The sequence below is a fragment of the Balaenoptera borealis genome, assembly GCF_965194805.1.
Source record: "Balaenoptera borealis genome assembly, contig: HAP1_SCAFFOLD_419, whole genome shotgun sequence".
In the NCBI taxonomy this organism is placed as follows: domain Eukaryota; kingdom Metazoa; phylum Chordata; class Mammalia; order Artiodactyla; family Balaenopteridae; genus Balaenoptera; species Balaenoptera borealis.
The window spans coordinates 192,980-215,648 of NW_028123777.1; the positions used below are offsets into that span (position 1 = coordinate 192,980).

At 43.1% G+C, this 22,669-nt stretch overlaps 1 protein-coding gene and 1 long non-coding RNA gene across 7 annotated transcripts in view; one reads left to right on the top strand and one right to left on the bottom strand.

Annotated features, from left to right (window-relative positions):
- The window catches only part of LOC309621411 (uncharacterized protein), a 402,030-nt gene that overhangs the window by 180,503 nt on the left and 198,858 nt on the right, over positions 1–22,669 (bottom strand). The gene's annotated exons all lie outside the window — the stretch shown is intronic.
- On the top strand, positions 8,214–18,024 carry LOC309621419. Its single transcript, XR_014240000.1, has 2 exons — positions 8,214–8,342; positions 14,133–18,024. It is a non-coding gene; the product is annotated as an uncharacterized lncRNA (long non-coding RNA).

The following is a 22,669-nucleotide window of genomic DNA, read 5'->3' on the forward strand; positions in this document are numbered from 1 at the left end:
GGAGGATGCCTCCATAGAGTTTACCGGGCTGCGCTAATCACGAGGGGCCTCGGGCGCCCAGGGCGGATCCCAGCGCCGGTGGCCGCGGGACCGGACCCCCTCCCCGGGACGCGGCCGCGGGACAGGACGCCCCCCAGAACCCCTGCCCGGGACGCAGCTGCGGGACAGGACGCCCCCCAGACCCCTGCCCGGGACGCAGCTGCGGGACAGGACGCCCCCCAGAACCCCTGCCCGGGACGCGGCCGCGGGACACGAAGCTCCCCCCTCCCCAGGAACCCCTCCCCAGAGCGCGGGCCTCGCCGCCGTCTCGCAGCACCCGCCGCGCTCACCGCGGGCCGGGAGCCCCCTCAGGCCGACTGGCCCCCGCCCGCCGCCCGGCCTCCCTCCGGCCCGCGCCGCCCGCCGCGCTCACCGCGTTTTTCTTCTGCACCATCTTGTCCATCTTCTTGGCAATGCGGACCACCTCGTCCTCCATGGCCCTGGCAGGCCTGCCCCGCGCCGGGCCGCGGGGGACGGGAAACGAGCGGAGCTGGCCGGGCGGCAGGTAAGCCCAGGCGTCGGCGAGGGCCCTCACCAGGCGTCACCGAGGCGCTTCTTCACTCACGACGACTGCGACGGCGGGGGCGGCGGCGGCGGCGGCGCTCCTCCCACGCAGGCAGCGCCAATCGAGCTCCCAGCTCGCGGCGGCGACGGCGGCGGCGCTCCTCCCACGCAGGCAGCGCCAATCGAGCTCCCAGCTCGCGGCGGCGACGGCGGCGGCGCTCCTCCCACGCAGGCAGCGCCAATCGAGCTCCCAGCTCGCGGCGGCGACGGCGGCGGCGCTCCTCCCCCGCAGGCAGCGCCAATCGAGCTCCCAGCTCGCGGCCGCGGCGGCGGCGGCGCTCCTCCCCCGCAAGCAGCGCCAATCCAGCTCGCGGCGGCGGCGGCGGCGGCGGCGCTCCTCCCCCGCAGGCAGTGCCAAGCGAGCTCCCAGCTCGCGGCGGCGGCGCTCCTCCCCCGCAGGCAGCGACAATCGAGCTCCCGGCTCGCGGCGGCGACGGCGGCGCTCCTCCCCCGCAGGGAGCGCCAGTCGAGCTCCCAGCTCGCGGCGGCGGCGGCGGCGCTCCTCCCCCGCAGGCAGCGCCAACCGAGCTCCCAGCTCACGGCGGCGACGGCGGCGGCGCTCCTCCCACGCAGGCAGCGCCAATCGAGCTCCCAGCTCGCGGCGGCGGCGCTCCTCCCCCGCAGGCAGCGCCAATCGAGCTCCCAGCTCGTGGCGGCGGCGGCGGCGGCGGCGGCGGCGGCGGCGCTCCTCCCCCGCAGGGCAGCGCCAATCGAGCTCCCAGTTCGCGGCGGCGGCGGCGGCGCTCCTCCCCCGCAGGCAGCGCCAAACGAGCTCCCAGCTCGCGGCGGCGGCGGCGGCGGCGCTCCTCCCCCGCAGGCAGCGCCAATCCAGCTCGCGGCGGCGGCGGCGGCGGCGGCGCTCCTCCCCCGCAGGCAGTGCCAAGCGAGCTCCCAGCTCGCGGCGGCGGCGCTCCTCCCCCGCAGGCAGCGCCAAGCGAGCTCCCAGCTCGCGGCGGCGACGGCGGCGGCGCTCCTCCCCCACAGGCAGCGCCAATCGAGCTCCCAGCTCGCGGCGGCGGCGGCGGCGGCGCTCCTCCCCCGCAGGGAGCGCCAGTCGAGCTCGCGGCGGCGGCGGCGGCGGCGCTCCTCCCCCGCAGGCAGCGCCAATGGAGCTCCCAGCTCGCGGCGGCGGCGGCGGCGGCGCTCCTCCCCCGCAGGCAGCGCCAAACGAGCTCCCAGCTCGCGGCGGCGGCCGCGGCGGCGCTCCTCCCCCGCAGGCAGCGCCAATCCAGCTCGCGGCGGCGGCGGCGGCGGCGGCGCTCCTCCCCCGCAGGCAGTGCCAAGCGAGCTCCCAGCTCGCGGCGGCGGCGCTCCTCCCCCGCAGGCAGCGACAATCGAGCTCCCGGCTCGCGGCGGCGACGGCGGCGCTCCTCCCCCGCAGGGAGCGCCAGTCGAGCTCCCAGCTCGCGGCGGCGGCGGCGGCGGCGCTCCTCCCCCGCAGGGAGCGCCAATCGAGCTCCCAGCTCGCGGCGGCGGCGGCGCTCCTCCCCCGCAGGCAGCGCCAATCGCGCTCCCAGCTCTGTTCTTTTGTTTTTTTTTTTTTGAATTCTGAGATTTTTCATTTGAAGTAAATCTTAAAGCTATTAAATTCACAAATATGCTAATTTAAATACCCAATTCTATTATCTAAAACACACATTGCAAACATACAAATATCTATTCTCTCCACATGTCAGAGCCCATTCATTTCATGGTTTGGAAATGGGGAGAATAGATCCCCTTAAACTGCAAGTCAGCAGGTGTTTCTTTACAGTTAACTTTAGCAAAATTCATACAAAATATTAATGAACAATGATCTTCTTTACTTGTTAACTCACAAGGAAACACCTTCAAAACTGCATTTTGTTAAAGTTTCTGTACTAAAATGTAGAAAAACTGAACTACACAAATATTGAAAAGTTTAAAATTCCTTAATTTTTTATTCCTGGTACCACTACCACAATTTACAGGGCAATATACCTGATGTAATGAAAAGAAAAAGACAAAGCTACAACAGATAAAAGACCTCAGGAATGTACATCTAATTGACCCTCCGTTGCATGAATCAATAGCTGCACTTTTTGCAAACTGTGGCTAGGACAGTCCTGAACAAGAAGGGTTTCCTGTTTAAGCTGCAGTAACTTTTCTGACTATGGATCATCGTTCCTTCTGCGGCAGGTTTTTACAGTTCCTCTAATGCATTTGGGACGACTGTCTCAAAGTAACCTGCAGCTTTCCTGACAACTCCTCGCTCTCTCTCCTGCTAAGAACTGTAGCCCTTTTCTTCTGAGTTTTGAGAACCTTCTGCTACCATATCCACCACTTCCACCACCAGATCCATAACCACCACCATAGGGACTTCCCGAGCTTCTTCCACCAAAACTGCCCCCCTTCATGGGTCCATAATTTGATTGCTGTTGTCCACTATAATTTCCAAAATCATTATAGCTCCCACCACCACCACCATAGTTACCTCCAAAATTTCCTCCTTCATTGTAAGCATCATATCCTCCACCACCGCCACCATATCCACCATCTTGGTTTCCATATCCTGGTCCACCACCACCATAGCCTCCTCTACTACTGTAACCAGGACCACCACCATCGTTACCACCGTCGCCTCCAAATCCGTTTTATCCACCATCACCTCCTCCATAACTACCTCTGCTGCCACCACCTCCACCACCATAGCCTCCTCTTCCACCAAAGTTTCCACCACGGCCAAAGTTACCTCCACCACCTCCAAAGTTTCCTCCACGACCCATAAAGTTGCCAGATCCACCTCCACGACCTCTCTGTGATCCAGCAGATTGCATTTCTTGTTTAGAAAGGGCCTTTTTCACTTACAATTATGCCCATTAATAGTGTGGTATTTCTGAACAACAATTTTATCAACTGTATCATGATCATCAAAAGTTACAAAAGCAAATCCTCTCTTTTTTCCACTCTGCCTGTCTTCCATAACTCCTATGGTTTCAATCTTGCCATACTTTTCAAAGTAGTCTCTCGAATTACATTCTTCTGTATCTTCTTTAATACCACCAACAAAAATTTTCTTCACTGTTAGACGGGCACCAGGCTTTACAGAATCCTCTCTAGAAACAGCTCTCTTTGGTTCCACTACACGCCCATCAACCTTGTGTGGTCGAGCACACATTGCTGCATCCACCTCTTCAACCCAAGAGTAAGTCACAAAACCAAAGCCCCTGGAACGGTTTGTCTGGGGGTCTCTCATCACCACACAATCTGTAAGTGTGCCCCATTTCTCAAAATGTTCTCTTAAGCTATCGTCTGTAGTTTCAAAGCTCAGACCACCAATAAACAGTTTTCTCAACTGTTCTGGTTCCTTTGGATCATGGCCCTCCTCCCCCCGGCGGCGGCGGCGGCCGGAGTCGGGCTGGGGGCGACCGGGCGGCGGTTTTACCTCCGTTTTGAGACCGGACTCGCCTCTTCCAACTCGAGTTCAATATGGGACCGAGAGCCCAGCTCTGTTCTATGTTGGGCCATTTTACTTCAGCCCAAAAAAATTTCTTCTAGTATTCCCTAAGGTCTGCTGGGGATCAGTTTTCTTATTTTTCATTTATCTGTATTTGATTTTTTAAAATTGATTCCAATTTTCTGTTGAGATTCTCCATATTTTAATCTATTAATCCCCATCTTTTACTCTCAATATAGTCATTTTAAAGTTCTGTGCTAACTCCAGAATCTGAATTCCCTCTAAATCAATTTTTCTTGGTTTTTTTTTTTTTTTTTTTTTTTTTGTCTTAAGTTTTAGTCACTTTTTCCTGCTTCAGGAATTTCATAATTTTTGATTGTGTGCTGGACGTGGTGAATAAAAAATTCATAGAGACTGAAGATGCTATTACTTTGCACCAGAGAAGATTTACCCTTTTCTCTGTTAATCAGAGTGGCTGATCATTTCAGTCATTTCAGGAATTTTACTAGGTCAGAACTGGGTTGGAGCTTTAGTTGTCTCATCCTACCTATGATTTTTCCTAATTTGTGGCCTCCCTGGATTTTTGCTGTGAGCCTGACAGGTCTTTGATTCTTCAATAAATACAGTCAGTTATTGACTTCAGTCTTTCAGATGTTTGAATTCAGCTCTTTAGGCTCTCAGTTCTCACAGCTTCAGAGTATGGCAAATGTAAGGAGAGACCAGCTATGTATTTGTTGCCGTTACACTTTCTCAGTGAAAATTTGTCTCATAAACACTGAAACATTGCAGATGACTTCACTTTTTCTGACTCAGCCCCCTTCTTGGGGATGGCACTTCTGGGTTTTTACTGTGAGTCTGGTAGGTCTCTAATTCCTCACTTTGGAAAGTTCTCTCCCTCAGGCATTAGGTATTTAGCTTCCTGCTTTATATAGGTTCAAAAACTGGCAAATGTCTTGAAGAGGAGACCTAATGATTGTCACAGGCCCCTTTATCTAGCGGGATTTGGTTTGTTAGTGCCATGACTGTGCAGGAAATTTCACTCTGCTTTCTTGGCTCAGTCCCCCATCATCCTATACCACCCTGACACTAAGGAAATGTCCTGTGGGGGAAATCGGCTTGACATTCTGCTAGATTTCACTCCATCATGCCAGCAAATGAGTTCATCAAAAGATATGGTGATTTCTCTTTTCCAGTGGAGTATGTCTCCCTACACCAAACCCCTGCTCCAAATCTCTAAATGTCCCTCTCTAGCATATTAGTTGATATTGTTTCTTGATTGCTTCCTTAGCTCGATGATCTTTTATTCAAGTTTGTTTGCTCGTTGCAGCAGGAGTGATGGCCTGTGCCTACCTAGTGCAGGCATATTATTATGGAGATATGGCTTTGGTCCCAGACACCACAATAAGGAGAATATCATAAGAAAGCAAGTCACACGAGTTGTTTGGTTTCCCAGTGCATGTACAAGTTATGTTTATGCTATACTGTAGTCTATTAAGTGTGCAATAGCATTATGTCTAAAAAAAGTACATATCTTAATTTGAAAGTAGACTTTAAGAATGCTACCCATCATCTGAGCCTTCAGCAAGCTGTAATCTTTTTGCAATAGTAACATCAAAGATCACTGATCACAGATCATGTAACAAGTATAATAGTGAAAAAGTTTGAAATATTGTGAGACTTACCAAAACATGACATAGAGACACGAAGTGAGCAAATGCTGTTGGAAAAATGGCACCACCAGTAGAGCTGCTTGACACAGGGTTGCCACAAACCTTCAATTTGTAAAAAAAAAAAAAAAAAAAAAAAAAAAAAAAAAAAAGCATTATCTGCAAGGTACAATAAAGTGAAGTGCAATAAAGTGAGGTATGCCTATACATCCTGCCTCAAAGCAGAAATCCTATTTAGATCACCTTTAATTTCTCTCTATGATATATCAATAGTTTTCTATTCTAATAGGGTTCTTACATTTTTTATTACACTTATTATTAGGTATATGATGTTTTGATGATAATGTAGATGGCATATTTTTTAGTTTTTAATTTTATAACTTTTCAGACACAGAAAAATGTTAGTGGAATTTTTTAATGTTTGGTCTCTTATCTGGCAACTCTTCTAAAAACTAACTGATATTCTAATAAGTTATCTGTAGATGGTTTTGGATTTTCTGTATCCTTAATTATATCAACTATGGAAAGTGACAGTATGATTTCTTCCTTTCTTAGCCTTATATTTCTGATTTCTTTTTCCTGCCTTACTGCTAATGCCATTTAATACTTTTACTAATAGGTTGAATAGAAAAGGTAAGAGTTGGCATTCTTATTTTGTTCCTAATCTTACAGTGGACGTTCTCCACATTTCACTATAAATAGGATGGTGGCTCTAAAGTTTTTTGTAGTTTCCCTTTGCTATGAGTTTTTAATCATACATAATTATTGAATTTTATCAAATGCTTTATCTGACTATACTGATATGATCATATACATTTTCTCCTTTATTTTATGGATGTGGTGCATGACATTTATTGATATTTGAATGTTAACTCACCTAGCATTTCTGGAGTAAAACAACTTGGTAGGAATTCACACACACACACACACACACACACACACACACACACACACATTCACTCACTCACACACTCTACATTTGATTGTCTAACATTTTGTGTATGATTTTTGCTTCTGTATACATAAGGGAGATGGGCCTATTTTCTTTTCTCATAATTGTCCTTTTAATTAGTGAATAGTATATAGAGGGTAGAGATTTAAAAGACCTTTTAAAAGGTCTTCTTCTTCTGTGATATAATACAATACAGTATTACTCCATTTTTTAAAAATGACCTTTTTCATTTTCAAATAATTTCAAATCTGCAGAAAAGATACAAACAGAGTTCCCTTTACCTCTCTCCCAGTTTTTCCTATTGCTAACATCTTATACTACCATAGTATATTTTTCAAAATTAAAAAGCCAACATTTATACATTACTATTAACTAAACTTAAGACTTTTTTTGGATTTCACCAGTTTTCCTGTTAATGACCTTTTTCTGTTCTAGGACCCAATCCAGTATATCACATTCCACTTAGTTAGTTGTCATGTCTCCTTAGTCTTCTCTGGTCTATGACAGTTCCTCATTCCTTCCTTGTTTTTCATGATTTTGACAGTCTTGAGGAATATTTGTCTGATATTTTGTAGAATTGTTCTCAGTCTGGGTTTGGCTGATGTTTTTCTCATGATTCGACTGGAGTTATAGGTTTTGACAAAGAATACCGCAGAAGCGAAGTAACCGTCTCATCACATCATAACAGAGAGTATGTAGTGTCTCCGTGACATCACTGGTGATGTGAAACATCATCACTTGCATAACATGGTGTTTGCTTGGTTTCTCCACTGTAAAGTTACTTTTTCTCCCATTTTATACTGTCTCTGGAATTCAATCATTAAGGCCAGCCCAGGACTGGACTTAAGGGGAAGATTAAGCTTCACCTCCACCTCCTTGGGGAGGAGATGGATGCCGGGGGGGGGCGGGGGGGAGGTTACCTACATATGGAATTCTTCTGTTGGCAAGATTTGTCTTCTCCCTCCCTCCTATTATTTATTTATTTATACACTCATTTATTTACTCCATTATGTTTTAATATGGATTCTTTATAATCTATATACATAATTACAACCTTAAAAACCTCTGGTTCCCCCACTGACATATAAACTTTTTGAGGAAAGGCTCTGTTTCTTTTTTATTTTTGTACACTCTATGCGTTTAGCATAGTCCCCTAATTTATAGTGGACTTCCAGTAATTATTTTTTAATGGATATCTTTCCACTTCAACTGAAAAGTACCCTTTCCTTATATAATAGCATTCTAAATCCAAAATAAAAGTAGATTTTAAAATAAGTAAAAGTAAACTCATGCATGATCACCCTGTAATAAGTATGTAAAAAAGCACAGGGTACTGCAGAAATAACTTAACCATTTGAGTTGGATGTGTCTCCAAAAAATATTGAAGCCACATTTGGAAAGAAATTACAGTATTTGATAAGCCAAGGATATGACCTGCTGTGTGCTTTCTCTTTTTTGTTCAGATCACCAAAGGAGATTAAGACCCCGTTTTCTCCCTTCTCTGGAAAATTATCATCTGATGCAGTCACTCAGATAACAACAGAGAGTCCAGGAAAAACCATGTTTTCATCTGAGATTTTTGTTAATGCTGAAGATCGTGGACATGATATTCCAGACCTCAGTACACAGAAGTTGGGCAAAGTTCCTGTCAAGTTTGCTTCATCATCTTCAGTCCAACAGATTACTGTTCTTCATGGCACAGATGGTAAGAGAATTTTAGGTCACATTACCAACTTTTGTGTGTCATTAACTAAGAAATTTCTTGATTGGGTCTTTCTAGTTAGAAAACCTAATTTTAATTTTAAGCATTAGGTTGTACATGATTAAAACATCTTTTATTTACATAGCTATGAAGAGAATATAATTTATTATGTTTTTACTTCAATTTCTAGTGAAGTTAACAACCTATGTGAAACTCATGCTACTTGTGGCTGACGTATTTTCAACTCATAATACTTGTCATAAGAATGCAAGTAGTTCATGAAAACATAAAAACTATAGAGGTTCAATTTTAGGGAGGTAGATAACTATTTGGCATTGTTTCTTTTACTATTGTTTTGCATGATACAGTGAACAGATAGCAAACACAATACCAGTCTATTTCTTGCTCAAGAAACGTTGAGCAGGGACCCAGGTTGACTGTGACTCTGCTTTCTTTAAAACATGGAACCTTGGATTCATCATCATAGTCAACTGGAAGGGACGAAAAGCATGGAGGAGCACATGTTGGGAGGCTTTTATGGGCTAGGCCTAGGTGTGGCCCACATCACTTTCCACTGACTAGGAATAGTTTAGCTGTGCTTTCCAGGATGAAGAAGAAATGAGTTTTGGTGAACAGCTAGCAATTTCTACCATAAGGTCTACATTTAGAGTGTTCCTATGCTATCATGACAGTGATATTTTTATAGTGCTTATACTATATAACATTCAAAATTATAGCAAGTTATTTTCTTTTTCAGACCAGTAACTGGAAAGTTAAGTTCCCATTCTACCTCCAAATGAGGGTGGGAACTTTCAATTACTAATTTTAAAGTATTCAACAGTTTGTACAAATCTATTCAAAATATATTTTAAGTTTTCCTACTTGTGCAAAAAGTTTACCTGTCTGTAGGTATAAATGGAATATGCCTAAATGTATAAAGAAAATTGCTTAGTTCCACATGTAAATTGCACTGAATTTAATTTGAATAAATACATTTATATGTTGAAATGGTTATATTTCTTTTCTTTTTTTTTTTTTTTACTTTTATTTATTTTATTTTTGGCTGTGTTGGGTCTTCATCGCTGCGTGCAGCCTTTCTCTAGTTGCGGCGAGCGGGGGCTACTCTTCGTTGCGGTGCACGGGCTTCTCATTGCGGTGGCTTCTCTTGTGGTGGAGCACGGGCTCTAGGCGCGTGGGCTTCGGTGCATGGGCTCAGTAGTTGTGGCTCGCGGGCTCTAGAGCGCAGGCTCAGTAGTTGTGGCACATGGGCTTAGTTGCTCCGCGGCATGGGGGATCTTCCCGGACCAGGGCTGGCACCCGTGTCCCCTGCATTGGCAGGCGGATCCTTAACCACTGCGCTATCAGGGAAACCCGAGATGGTTATATTTCTTATACATTTTTATTGTGATATAAAATTATGCCCCCCAAATGTATAGTCTAATCAATATCACACAGAACACCTTTAATGTGTCAGTTACCTATTGCCACCGTGATACTGTATAAGAACCTCGAAAATCTCAGTGCTTTATAACAACAGACATTTGCTTTCCTCACTCATGGGCTTATGAGTCAGTTGGAGTTTGGCATCAGGATGCAAAAACGGTTTGGGTCTGTTCCACATGCCTTGTACTGAAACCCAGGCTACTCTGGGTATGCTGTTTTCATGTTGGTGGCAGAGCACAGGAGAGGAAATCCAACTGTGAAAGTGTATTTTATACCTCTTCTGACATCAAATGGATCGGTCTACATAGAGCCCACAGTTCACGGTCTTACCTTTACATACAGGTACTTGGTAGAAAAGACTCCTTTAAAAGAGAAATATTATTTGGTTTAATAATAAAAGATTTTTAACTCTGTGGATTCAGAAGTAAAATTTTAAAAATATTTTAAAAGTATACAGAATAGCATGTTGAATTTATGACTATGTGTCCACTGCTCTGAATTAACAAATTAAGAGTAATATGCTATATGTTTATATTTAGTTCCATTTGCAAGTTTTTTGAAGGAATAAAGTTTATGGTTGGACTTTCTTCTTTACCCTTCTGCAGTCCTTTCTTTCTCTCCCAGGAACAACCATTATTTGCTGAATAGTCGCTTCTTCCCCCAGAGATAGGCAGTCCAAAGTAACTTTAAGACTTCTGCATCCAAACAGAAAGTTGTTGAGAATTTCAAAAAGCCACTTATCTTGCCTCTGAATTCTCCATCTCCACATGGTAGCCATTCTTGCCCTGGGTCCATTGTAATTCTGCCCAATTGTTGTTGTCCATTTTCTGCAAACTTTGAACTAAATGGTAAATTTAACCATCACCACCAAGCTTTATATACACTGGTGGAGGAAGAAAACTACTAAGTCAATATTCTAACAATAATGACTACAGCAACGTCCAAAGAGAAGTAGAGGCTACAGCCTATTTTTCCTGTTATTTAAATTCTTCCAGCCTCTATACATTTCTTCATTCTCCTTGAATTCAGCCAGGTTCTCATTGGCTGGGGCTTTGCCTGATAGGTTGGTACAAGTATTCCTAAGTAGTCTAAGGCTTTGCTAGCCCTGCATAGGTTTAAGGTCATTTTTTGTTAATTTCTATGACCAGGCTTGGTAAAGTGGTCCCCTAGGTGTAAGCCATACTCCTACTGACTTTCTTCTTTTAAGGTAACCTTATTTCTCCCTGATAGTTAAGGTCAATTGTAGTTTTAGTCAACACTATGGCATCCTATTCCCTGTATTGTTTCAGTGACATAAAGAATGTAAAATGACTAGATGGCTCCTGTCTCCCGGTAGAAGTGCCCCTCCCTTATTTCTAAGATCTTCCATCAAACAAAGCAGAGTCACAGAGATAGAAAGCAAAAGATTTTAAAGGCTTCTGCCTTTGTTCCTAAATATATGCATTCTGTCTGTAGGATAGGCAAGTGCCATATGTGGTTCTGAGCACATGCCGTATTTGGCAAGCTAGCATTCCAGCCTCAGAAAGTGATGCCTCCCAGCTTGTGCCATGACAGTTATCAGTAAATTGTTCACTCGCTTTTTTGTTTTTGAGTTTACCATAGCTGTGGGTGATCAGGCTTGTGAGGAGAACAGTGACTCCCTTTAGGCATCAGCCTGTTGTCTCATTTCCTTCACTATGAAGTCAGTTCCTTGGTTGGAAGCAGGGTACTAGTAATATGGATTCCATGTCAAATCATCAGAATGATGGAGTGGTCAAGGATGGTAACACAATTCTAAGTAATATAAAAGTTGTTATTGCGTCCAGAATGAAGGAGATCTCATTCTACTCTGGGACTATCAGACTCTGTCTAGAGTATTTTGATTTTTATAAACTAGACATGGGCAACTAGGAGTCCATCTAGAGGTGATTACAGGATGCAAGAGAAGACCATGGTCCATAAGGATAAACTGAAGAAGCTGTTGTGTTTAATCAGGAGAAGTGGTAGCTATCTACAAAATTCTATTTGAATGAGCAGTACAACCCCATGAATACTGAGGAGTAACCTAAACAAGAATTTTATAGGACTCATGTGATGGCAATACTAATCCTTTGTGTAGGCATAGAAAAGGAGAGTAGACTAAAAGGAGGGATGGGATATTTCTGAATGGGAAAATTGAATATTTAAAGATGTCATTTATTCCCAAATGAATTTAAACTCTAATGTAATTCTACTCAAAATTCTAATGGAATTGTTCTTTTGAACTTGTTTAATTGATCTTAAGTTTTTTCCGGAAGACTAATAAAGAAAATACTGGAAAAGAAGAGTAATGGGGAGGATAAATTTTAGCAGCAGCCGGTGGAGTGTTTTAATGGGATGCCTGGAAGTTGCAGACATTATTCTCACCCTTGACCTATGGGCCCAGACTTAGTCATATGTCCATACATGTCTGCAAGGGAGATTGGGAAATACAGTGTACAGATGAGCAGTATGTACCCAGCTAAATATCAAAATGCTGTTACAGAGAGAGAGAGAGTTTCTACCACATCATGAAAGAAAAACAAGTGTATAGAAAAAGATTTCAGGGACTTCCCTGGTGGCGCAGTGGTTAAGAATCCACCTGCCAGTGCAGGGGACACGGGTTCGAGCCCTGGTCCGGGAAGATCCCACATGCCGCAGAGCAACTAAGCCCGTGTGCCACAACTACTGAGCCTGTGCTCTAGAGCCTGCGAGCCACAACTACTGAGCCCATGCTCCACAACTACTGAAGCCTGCGTGCCTAGAGCCTGTGCTCCACAACAAGAGAAGCCACTGCAGTGAGAAGAGTGAGAAGCTCGCGCACCACAACGAACAGTAGCCCCCCCACACCGCAACTAGAGAAAGCCCGCGTGCAGCAATGAAGACCCAATGAAGCAAAAAAATAAGAAGAAGAAGAAAAAGATTTCATCTTCTATAATAATCAAATTACTACCATGTCACAGACATTTTAGAAAGAATTTTAGCAGTTAGTATTTAAAAAAAAGAAACTTTATAAATGACATAATTTTTCACTCTGAAATCAGAAAACTTATGTGAAATGGGGCAGCAGGGGAGAATGGGTATGCTATAAACAGGAAGTCTTTATTACAGAATTCTTTATTATTGAAAATTTAATCCAGCCTAAATTTTTAACATTATGAGAAGGGTTAAATACACTTAATGTGTAGTAGAATGATAAAAAATGTGACGATAGGAAATAAAATGAATATTTTATTATCAATGTAAAGTAGAAAAACTGAATTCCACATTATACATACTATACACAACTATGTAAACAAATAAGAAATACAGAGGAAAGACCTGTAGAAATACATTAAAATATTAATAATAGTTATCTTTGAGTGGTAAGACTTTGTCTTTTTTATTTCTGTGTATTTTTTTAATATTGAGAAGTTATACTTTTTTAATGGGAAACTTATTTTGAAAATCTGCCACATAGAAGAGAATTAGATTTACTTTCTATGACTCTGGAGGGAGAACCTTCAAAGATCAGTAGTAGGGGTTAACAACGACCAGGTTTGGGTTCAATATAAGATAAAGTGTTTCTTAGTTAGAGCCATCTAAATATGGAATAGATTGCTAGGAAGTCGTCTTCTCAATGAATCCTACCCTTACCACTCTATTTAAACTGCATCCTGCTGCAATTTCCCAAATACTTCTAATCTTCCTCAGCATTTTCTAATTTTTGGGGGGGGAGTGGCTGTTTTGGGTCTTTGTTGCTGCACACGGGCTTTCCCTAGCTGTGGTGAGTAGGGGCTACTCTTCGTTGTGGTGCATGGGTTTCTTATTGTGGTGGCTTCTCCTGTTGCAGAGCGTGGGCTCTAGGCGCACAGGCTTCAGTAGTTGCAGCACGAGGGCTCAGTACTCGCAGCACAAGGGCCCTAGAGCACGTGGGCTTCAGTAGTTGCGGCACATGGGCTCAGTAGTTGTGGCGCTCGGGCTCTAGGGCGGGCGGGCTTTGGTAGTTGTGGCACGCAGGCTCAGTAGTTGTGGTGCACAGGCTTAGTTGCTCCACAGCATGTGAGATCTTCCCAGACCAGGTATCGAACCCCTGTCCCCTGCATTGGCAGGCAGATTCTTAACCCACTGCACCACCAGGGAAGTCCCAGTATTTTCTAATTTTTTATGTCACTAATAATTTATAAAAATACTAGATGATTTACTTATTTAGTATGCTAATTGTTTACTGTCTATCTCCCTCTTCTAGAATGCTAGTTTACTGATACATTCCAAGAATCTTGACCACTGCTTGGCACATTAAAGGTGCTTAATATTTGTTCAGTTAATTAATAAATGTTTTCTTATTAATTATTCTGATCTTTATGTCCTTAGGCCAGCCTTTACTGTTGCCATATAAGCCTTCTGGTAGTACAAAGATGTACTATGTTCCCCAATTAAGACAAATTCCTTCATCTCTGGATTCCAAGTCAGACACCACCATTGAGAGCTCACACTCAGGTATTATGCAGAAATTATTCAAAATTTTATTTTTTGAAATTTTATTTGTGGATTGGCTGTTTAATTCTGGATGACATATGAAAGCTCAGTGCTCTTTAATCTTTAAGTGAAACATGGAGATTTTCATGACACAGGCTCTGGTTCAGATAGGTGAGTTATTTGGTCAGATGTATTGTGTACACTCAAACATTTGATAAATATTTGAAGAAAATTGTATGAACAGTTACTTGTTTGGGTTAGTGGACTCCATCTAGGACAAAGGTTTCCAAGTTTTCTCTGTTCACAGTCACCTTAGTGTTTGGGTGATTTCTTTTCTCATCATCGTGGGGATATAAATCATCAGCAGCATATAAATACATGAAGTATTTTTTCAGACACTAAGCTATTATGTTATTAGGGTATAAAAATACTTAGCGTTTTGATCTTACAGCTTAATAAGCAAAAATATTTTTCGTTTTGTGTTTGAAAGAAAACATTTTACTTTGTTCAGAAATATGCATAATTACTTGCTAACGAGATATGTGTGGCTATTAGGGCACAGTTTCTCAAACCTTGAGATGAGATTGGACACAACCACCCTCATTTATTGCTTTTGTTACAGAAACCGTCAAAAATCCAACTCTGCAGAGATACAGACAGCAGCATTGAAAGGAATGTAGCAGTATCTAATGTTGAAACTTTAAACTATCTTTAGCGATTAGTTTTTGTCCTGTACACCAGATATTACATATCACTCTTTCTCTAGAATTTTAAAATATCCCACAACATCCCTGTGAGATCACCACAATAGAACTGCAGATTTAGAAAATGAATAGCATCCTGTGGAGGAACTGAATAAATATTTTCTGTGGAAAATTATAAGGATACAGAGTTGGTATGGTGCGGGGTTTTGATTGTTGGGATAACATATTGATTGGTCCACAGGAGTTGACTTGGTTCAGTTTAGATATAAATTGTTCATGATTTGTCAATAGACATCTTTATAGGTGTAGAAATTAAAAAGAAAGTAGTTGTCCCTGGTCTTACGCAGATTTTCTGTTAATTTTAAGAGGACCCAACTAGTATCTAATGGTAACTGAGTTAAAGCCCCGATATAATTGCTCCTGATTTCCCACTGTGATGCCACTGAAAAAAAGAACCACAAAATGCTCATATGTTAGGATTGATTATGAAGCCTATAACCAGGAACTGGAAGAAATTTTCACTACCTGCATGGCTATGATTTTAAAAACTCACTTAGTGGCTACGAGACATAAAACAAGCTTACTTAATTGATTGTAGGTAGGAAAATCTTTTATCTCAGTCTCACTTTCAGCCCCCTAGTTCAGAAGACAGAATGTACCAATAGAAGTCTAATCAGGTGTTCCAGTATTTTTTGAGGCCTCCTGTGTACTTCTATTCATTTACATCCTAACTCTTCCCTTTGGAGACATTAACTTTGAGAAAAATTGGACAGTAGTGGGAAGAGGAAATGACTCAGGGATGGTACACTGTATCCTGAGAAATACTGTCCGTATAAATAAAGTACTGAATGCATCAGTTAGACAAGAAGAGATCTGTTGGCTATATATACTTGAGGTTGTCATTTATCATGTTCTGCATCTATTCTGAGAGTGAGGGAGTTGACAGTAGAAAATAATAGTTTCTTAGACCAGTAGAGCTGATCTAGATGAAAGCCTAGGAATTGTTCTGATAGATAGTGTCTATTAGTATGTTGTGATTCTATAGATACTAGAAAGATCCAACTAGAGTTTGGGGCCAAGGGCAAGTCATAAACCATTGCAGATATTTGGACCAAATAATTTCTCCTCAGTTGAGAATGAGTAAACAATTGAACTCATAAAATTCTTTTAGAGACAAAAACAAAGGGACTTCCCTGGTGGCGCAGTGGTTAAGAATCCGCCTGCCAATACAGAGGACACGGGTTCCAGCCCTGGTCCGGGAAGATCCCACATGCCACAGAGCAACTAAGCCTGTGCGCCACAACTACTGAGCCTGCGCTTTAGAGCCTGCGAGCCACGACTACTGAAGCCCGCATGCCTAGAGCCCGTGCTCCACAACAAGAGAAGCCACTGCAATGAGAAGCCCGCGCACTGCAACGAAATGTAGCCCCCGCTCGCCGCAACTAGAGGAAGCCCGTGCACAGCACCGAAGACCCTACACAGGCAAAAATAAAAATAAATAAATTAAAAACAAAACAAAAACAAAAAAACAAGGCAAAGGTAACCTCGCAAAGAAAGAGATAGATGTTAGAGATTTACTCATTAGGTCAAGTAACACTCTGAAGTAGTAACAGGATTTCATTTATATCTGACAGTAAGTTCTGTGAAGATAGGTACTATGTCTTTTTTTTTGTAAGCCATTTTATACCTCATACCAATATATAATATAGATGTTATTTTTATATTCATTTAAAGACATTTAAATATTTTGTGTACTAGTACTGTCAATAGGAGCAAAAAGCCATGGGGAGAGAACTGGTTGGGATTTTTAAAACAAAGTGAGGAGTTAATAGCAGAAAAAAATGGTGGAGTAAAGACCTCCAACATTTTGCCCTGTGATAAAAGCAACAGAATTTTGGCAAAACTTTATGGAAAACTTTTCCAAAACTCGAAATTAACCAAAGGCTTGTAGCTTTTGTAGTAAGCATTTATTCAAGAAAAATGGCTGAACCTTGATAAGAATAGTAAGCTTGTGGCATTTTACCTTGCCCTATTCTCATTGCCACACTCAGCTCAGTGATAACCTTGAAAAATATCAGCCTGCATTCCCAGGACTGGAGGGAGCAGAACAGAGCTGGACCTCTTTCACAATTTCATTCCCAAAGAATTGTCAGTATTTGATCTGTCTGATGGCTCTCTGGAAGACTCCACTCAAAAGGCTTATCTTTATTTGACCTTACCCAGAGCTATCCAGTGCGTATGAGCCTCTGTGTCTATGTGTGAGGTGTTTGTCAAAAAACACTTACAGGCAAGTGTTTTATTTTAGTTTCTTAAATATTTATTTATTTTATTTATTTATTTTGGCTGCGCCGGGTCTTAGTTGCACCACTCAGGATCTTCGTTGCGGCATGCGGACTCCTTAGTTGCAGGACCTAGTTCCCTGACCAGGGATCGATCCCGGGGCCCCTGCATTGGGAGCCCGGAGTCTTACCCCCTAGACCACCAGGGAAGTCCCCAGGCAACTGTTTTAATGTCACAATGCAGGAGGCAGTGGATAACACTTTAGACAAACAATAGACTAACCAAAAGCTTTAACGGAAAAACTGAGGATGAGATGTCCATAGATATTTTGAAAAGCATTGATATATTCCTAGGACTCTAGAAGACCACAAGTGTGCACAGGCCTGAGTGCATGCTCAGGAAAGATCTGAGAGGGGCCTACCCTTTACCTTTGGCTGCCCTTGAGGCTCTGGGCAAGAAGAAAGGGAAGGCTAAGGCAGAATTGATAACTCCCTGCCCTCAGCATTGATGGCTATGTGCACGTAGTCCCTCGGCAAAGACTGGGAGATTTATTGTTTCTAGATGTTTAAGGATACCTCCATCTAGGCATTAGCTGACCACTAAGCTAGTTGAGTGGCAGCTTCAGTAGACTTCATAGAATTTGTTCAGAAAAGTTACTTAAAAAAAAAACAGCGTAAAGCAACAGCAGGAAACTGTAGGGAGGTAGTAGACTCTGATTTCCAGGGTTGTCACATTATATTTTTTAAGATGTCGAGTTTTCAACAAAAAGTTACAAGATATGGAAATTCAAAGTAAAAACAAAATATATGGACCATACAAAAGTTTAGAAACTGTCTGTGAGGAATCTCAGACATTGGACTTACTAAATGAAGATGTTAAAATAGCTATTTAAAATATGTTCAAAGAACTAAATGAAACCATGTCTAAAGAAGTATAGGGAGAGGGGCAAGATGGCGGAAGAGTAAGACGAGGAGATCACCTTCCTTCCCACAGATACAGTAGAAATACATCTACACGTGGAACTGCTCCTACAGAACACCCACTGAACGCTGGCAGAAGACGTCAGAACTCCCAAAAGGCAAGAGACTCCCCACGTACTTGGGTAGGGCAAAAGAAAAAAGAAAAAACAGAGACAAAAGAATAGGGACAGGACCTGCACCAGTGGGAGGGAGCTGTGAAGGAGGAAAGGTTTCCACACACTAGGAAGCCCCTTCACGGGCAGAGACTGTGGGTGGCAGAGGGGGGAAGCTTCGGAGCCACGGAGGAGAGCGCAGCCACAGGGGTGCGGAGGGCAAAGCGGAGAGATTCCCGCACGGAGGAGCGGTGCTGAGTGGCACTCACCAGCCCGAGAGGCTTGTCTGCTCAGCCGCTGGGGCGGGTGGGGGCTGGGAGCTGAGGCTCGGGCTTCGGTGCTAGCCGAGAGGGAGTCCGGGAAAAAGTCTGCAGCTGCCAAAGAGGCAAGAGACTTTTTCTTGCCTCTTTGTTTCGTGGCGCGCAAGGAGAGGGGATTCAGAGCGCCGCCTAAACGAGCTCCAGAGACGGGCGCGAGCCGCGGCTATAAGCGCGGACCCCAGAGGCGGGCGCGAGCCGTGGCTAACAGCGCGGACCCCAGAGACGGGCGTGAGCCGCGGTTATCAGCGTGGACCCCAGAGACGGGCGGGAGACGCTAAGGCTGCTGCTGCCGCCACCAAGAAGCCTGTGTGCGAGCACAGGTCACTCTACACACCGCCCCTCCCGGGAGCCTGTGCAGCTCGCCACTGCCAGGGTCCCGTGATCCAGGGACAACTTCGCCGGGAGAACGCACGGCGCGCCTCAGGCTGCTGCAACGTCACGCCGGCCTCTGCTGCCGCAGGCTTGCCCCGCCTCCTCCATACCGCTCCCTCCCCCCGGCCTGAGTGAGCCAGAGCTCCCGAAGCAGCTGCTTCTTTAACCCCGTCCTGTCTGGGCGGGGAACAGACGCCCTCAGGCGACCTACACGCAGAGGCGGGTCCAAATCCAAAGCTGAACTCCGGGAGCTGTACGAACAAAGAAGAGAAAGGGAAGTCTCTCCCAGCAGCCTCAGAAGCAGTGGGTTAAAGCTCCACAAACAACTTGATGTGCCTGCATCTGTTGAATACCTGAATAGACAACGAATCATCCCAAATTCAAGAGGTGGACTTTGGGAGCAGAATATATTAATTTTTCCCCTTTTCCTTTTTTTGTGAGTGTATATGTGTATGCTTCTGGGTGAGATTTTGTCTGTATAGCTTTGCTTTCACCATTAGTCCTAGGGTTAGGTCCGTCCATGTTTTTTTTCTTTGTTTTTTTGTTCACTCAAAAAAATTTTTTTTCCTAATAAATGTTTTCTTAATATTTTTTCCCTTATTTTCTATTTTTAGAAATTAAAAAAAAATTTTAATAAGTTTTTTCATATTTTTTATTTTAAAAAATTAAACATTTTTTCTTAATAAATTTTTTTCTTAATAATTTTTTTCTTATTTTTTACTACAAAAAATTAATAAATCTATTTTTAAAAATTAAAAAAAATTTTTTTTCTGAATACATTTATTCTTAATTTTTTTTCTTATTTTTTATTATAATAGCTTTATTTTATTTTATTTTATCCTCTTTCTTTCTTTCTTTCTATTTTTTTCTCCTTTTTATTCTGAGCCATGTGGACGAAAGGCTCTTGGTGCTCCAGCCAGGCATCAGGGCTGTGCCTCTGAGGTGGGAGAGCCAACTTCAGGACACTGGTCCACAAGAGACCTCCCTTCTCCACGTAACATCAAACGGTGAAAATCTCTCAGAGACCTCCATCTCAACATCAAGACCCAGCTTAACTCAACGACCAGCAAGCTACAGTGCTGGACACCCTATGCCAAACAACTAGCAAGACAGGAATACAGCCCCATCCATTAGCAGAGAGGCTGCCTAAAATCATAATAAGGCCACAGACACCCCAAAACACACCACCAGACGTGGACGTGCCCACCAGAAAGACAAAATCCAACCTCATCCACCAGAACACAGGCACTAGTCCCCTCCACCAGGAAGCCTACACAACCCACTGAACCAACCTTAGCCACTGGGGACAGATACCAAAAGCAACGGGAACTACGAACCTGCAGCCTGTGAAAAGGAGACCCCAAACACAGTAAGATAAGCAAAATGAGAAGACAAAAAACCACACAGCAGGTGAAGGAGCAGGGTCAAAACACACCAGACCTAACAGATGAAGAGGAAATAGGCAGTCTACCTGAAAAAGAATTCAGAATAATGATAGTAAAGATGATCCAAAATCTTGGAAATAGAATAGACAAAATGCAAGAAACATTTAACAAGGACGTAGAAGAACTAGAGAGGAACCAAGCAACGATGAAAAACACAATAAATGAAATTAAAAATACTCTAGACGGGATCAATAGCAGAATAACTGAGGCAGAAGAACGGATAAGTGACCTGGAAGATAAAATAGTGGAAATAACTACTGCAGAGCAGAATAAAGAAAAAAGAATGAAAAGAACTGAGGACAGTCTCAGAGACCTCTGGGACAACATTAAACGCACCAACATTCGAATTATAGGGGTCCCAGAAGAAGAAGAGAAAAAGAAAGGGACTGAGAAAATATTTGAAGAGATTATAGTTGAAAACTTCCCTAATATGGGAAAGGAAATAGTTAATCAAGTCCTGGAAGCACAGAGAGTCCCATACAGGATAAATCCAAGGAGAAACATGCCAAGACACATATTAATCAAACTATCAAAAATTAAATATAAAGAAAGCATATTAAGAGCAGCAAGGGAAAAACAACAAATAACACACAAGGGAATCCCCATAAGGTTAACATCTGATCTTTCAGCAGAAACTCTGCAAGCCAGAAGGGAGTGGCAGGATATACTTAAAGTCATGAAGGAGAAAAACCTACAACCAAGGTTACTCTACCCAGCAAGGATCTCATTCAGATTCGATGGAGAAATGAAAACCTTTACAGACAAGCAAAAGCTGAGAGAGTTCAGCACCACCAAACCAGCTTTACAACAAATGCTAAAGGAACTTCTCTAGGCAAGAAACACAAGAGAAGGAAAACACCTACAATAACAAACATAAACTATTTAAGAAAATGGGAATAGGAACATACATATCAATAATTACCTTAAATATAAATGGATTAAATGCTCCCACCAAAAGACACAGACTGGCTGAATGGATACAAAAGCAAGACCCATATATATGCTGTCTACAAGAGACCCACTTCAGACCTAGAGACACATACAGACTGAAAGTGAGGGGATGGAAAAAGATATTCCATGCAAATGGAAATCAAAAGAAAGCTGGAGTAGCAATTCTCATATCAGACAAAATAGACTTTAAAATAAAGACTATTACAAGAGACAAAGAAGGACACTATATAATGATCAAGGGATCGATCCAAGAAGAAGATATAACAATTGTAAACATTTATGCACCCAACATAGGAGCACCTCAGTACATAAGGCAAATACTAACAGCCATAAAAGGGGAAATCAACAGCAACACAATCATAGTAGGGGACTTTAACACCCCACTTTCACCAATGGACAGATCATCCAAAATGAAAATAAATAAGGAAACACGAGCTTTAAATGATACATTAAACAAGATGGACTTAATTGATATTTATAGGACATTCCACCCAAAAACAACAGAATACACATTTTTCTCAAGTGCTCATGGAACATTCTCCAGGATAGATCATATCTTGGGTCACAAAACAAGCCTTGGTAAATTTAAGAAAATTGAAATCGTATCAAGTATCTTTTCTGACCACAACGCTATGAGACTAGATATCAATTACAGGAAAAGGTCTGTAAAAAATACAAACACATGGAGGCTACACAATACACTACTTATTAACGAAGTGATCACTGAAGAAATCAAAGGGGAAATCAAAAAATACCTAGAAACAAATGACAATGGAGACACGACGACCCAAAACCTATGGGACGCAGCAAAAGCAGTGCTAAGAGGGAAGTTTATAGCAATAGAAGCCTACATCAAGAAACAGGAAACATCTCGAATAAACAACCTAACCTTGCACCTAAAGCAATTAGAGAAAGAAGAACAAAAAAACCCCAAAGCTAGCAGAAGGAAAGAAATCATAAAGATCAGATCAGAAATAAATGAAAAAGAAATGAAGGAAACAATAGCAAAAATCAATGAAACTAAAAGCTGGTTCTTCAAGAAGATAAACAAAATTGATAAACCATTAGCCAGACTCATCAAGAGAAAAAGGGAGAAGACTCAAATCAATAGAATTAGAAATGAAAAAGGAGAAGTAACCACTGACACTGCAGAAATACAAACGATCATGAGAGATTACTACAAGCAACTCTATGCCAATAAAATGGACAACCTGGAAGAAATGGACAGATGCTTAGAAATGCACAACCCACCGAGACTGAACCAGGAAGAAATAGAAAATATGAACAG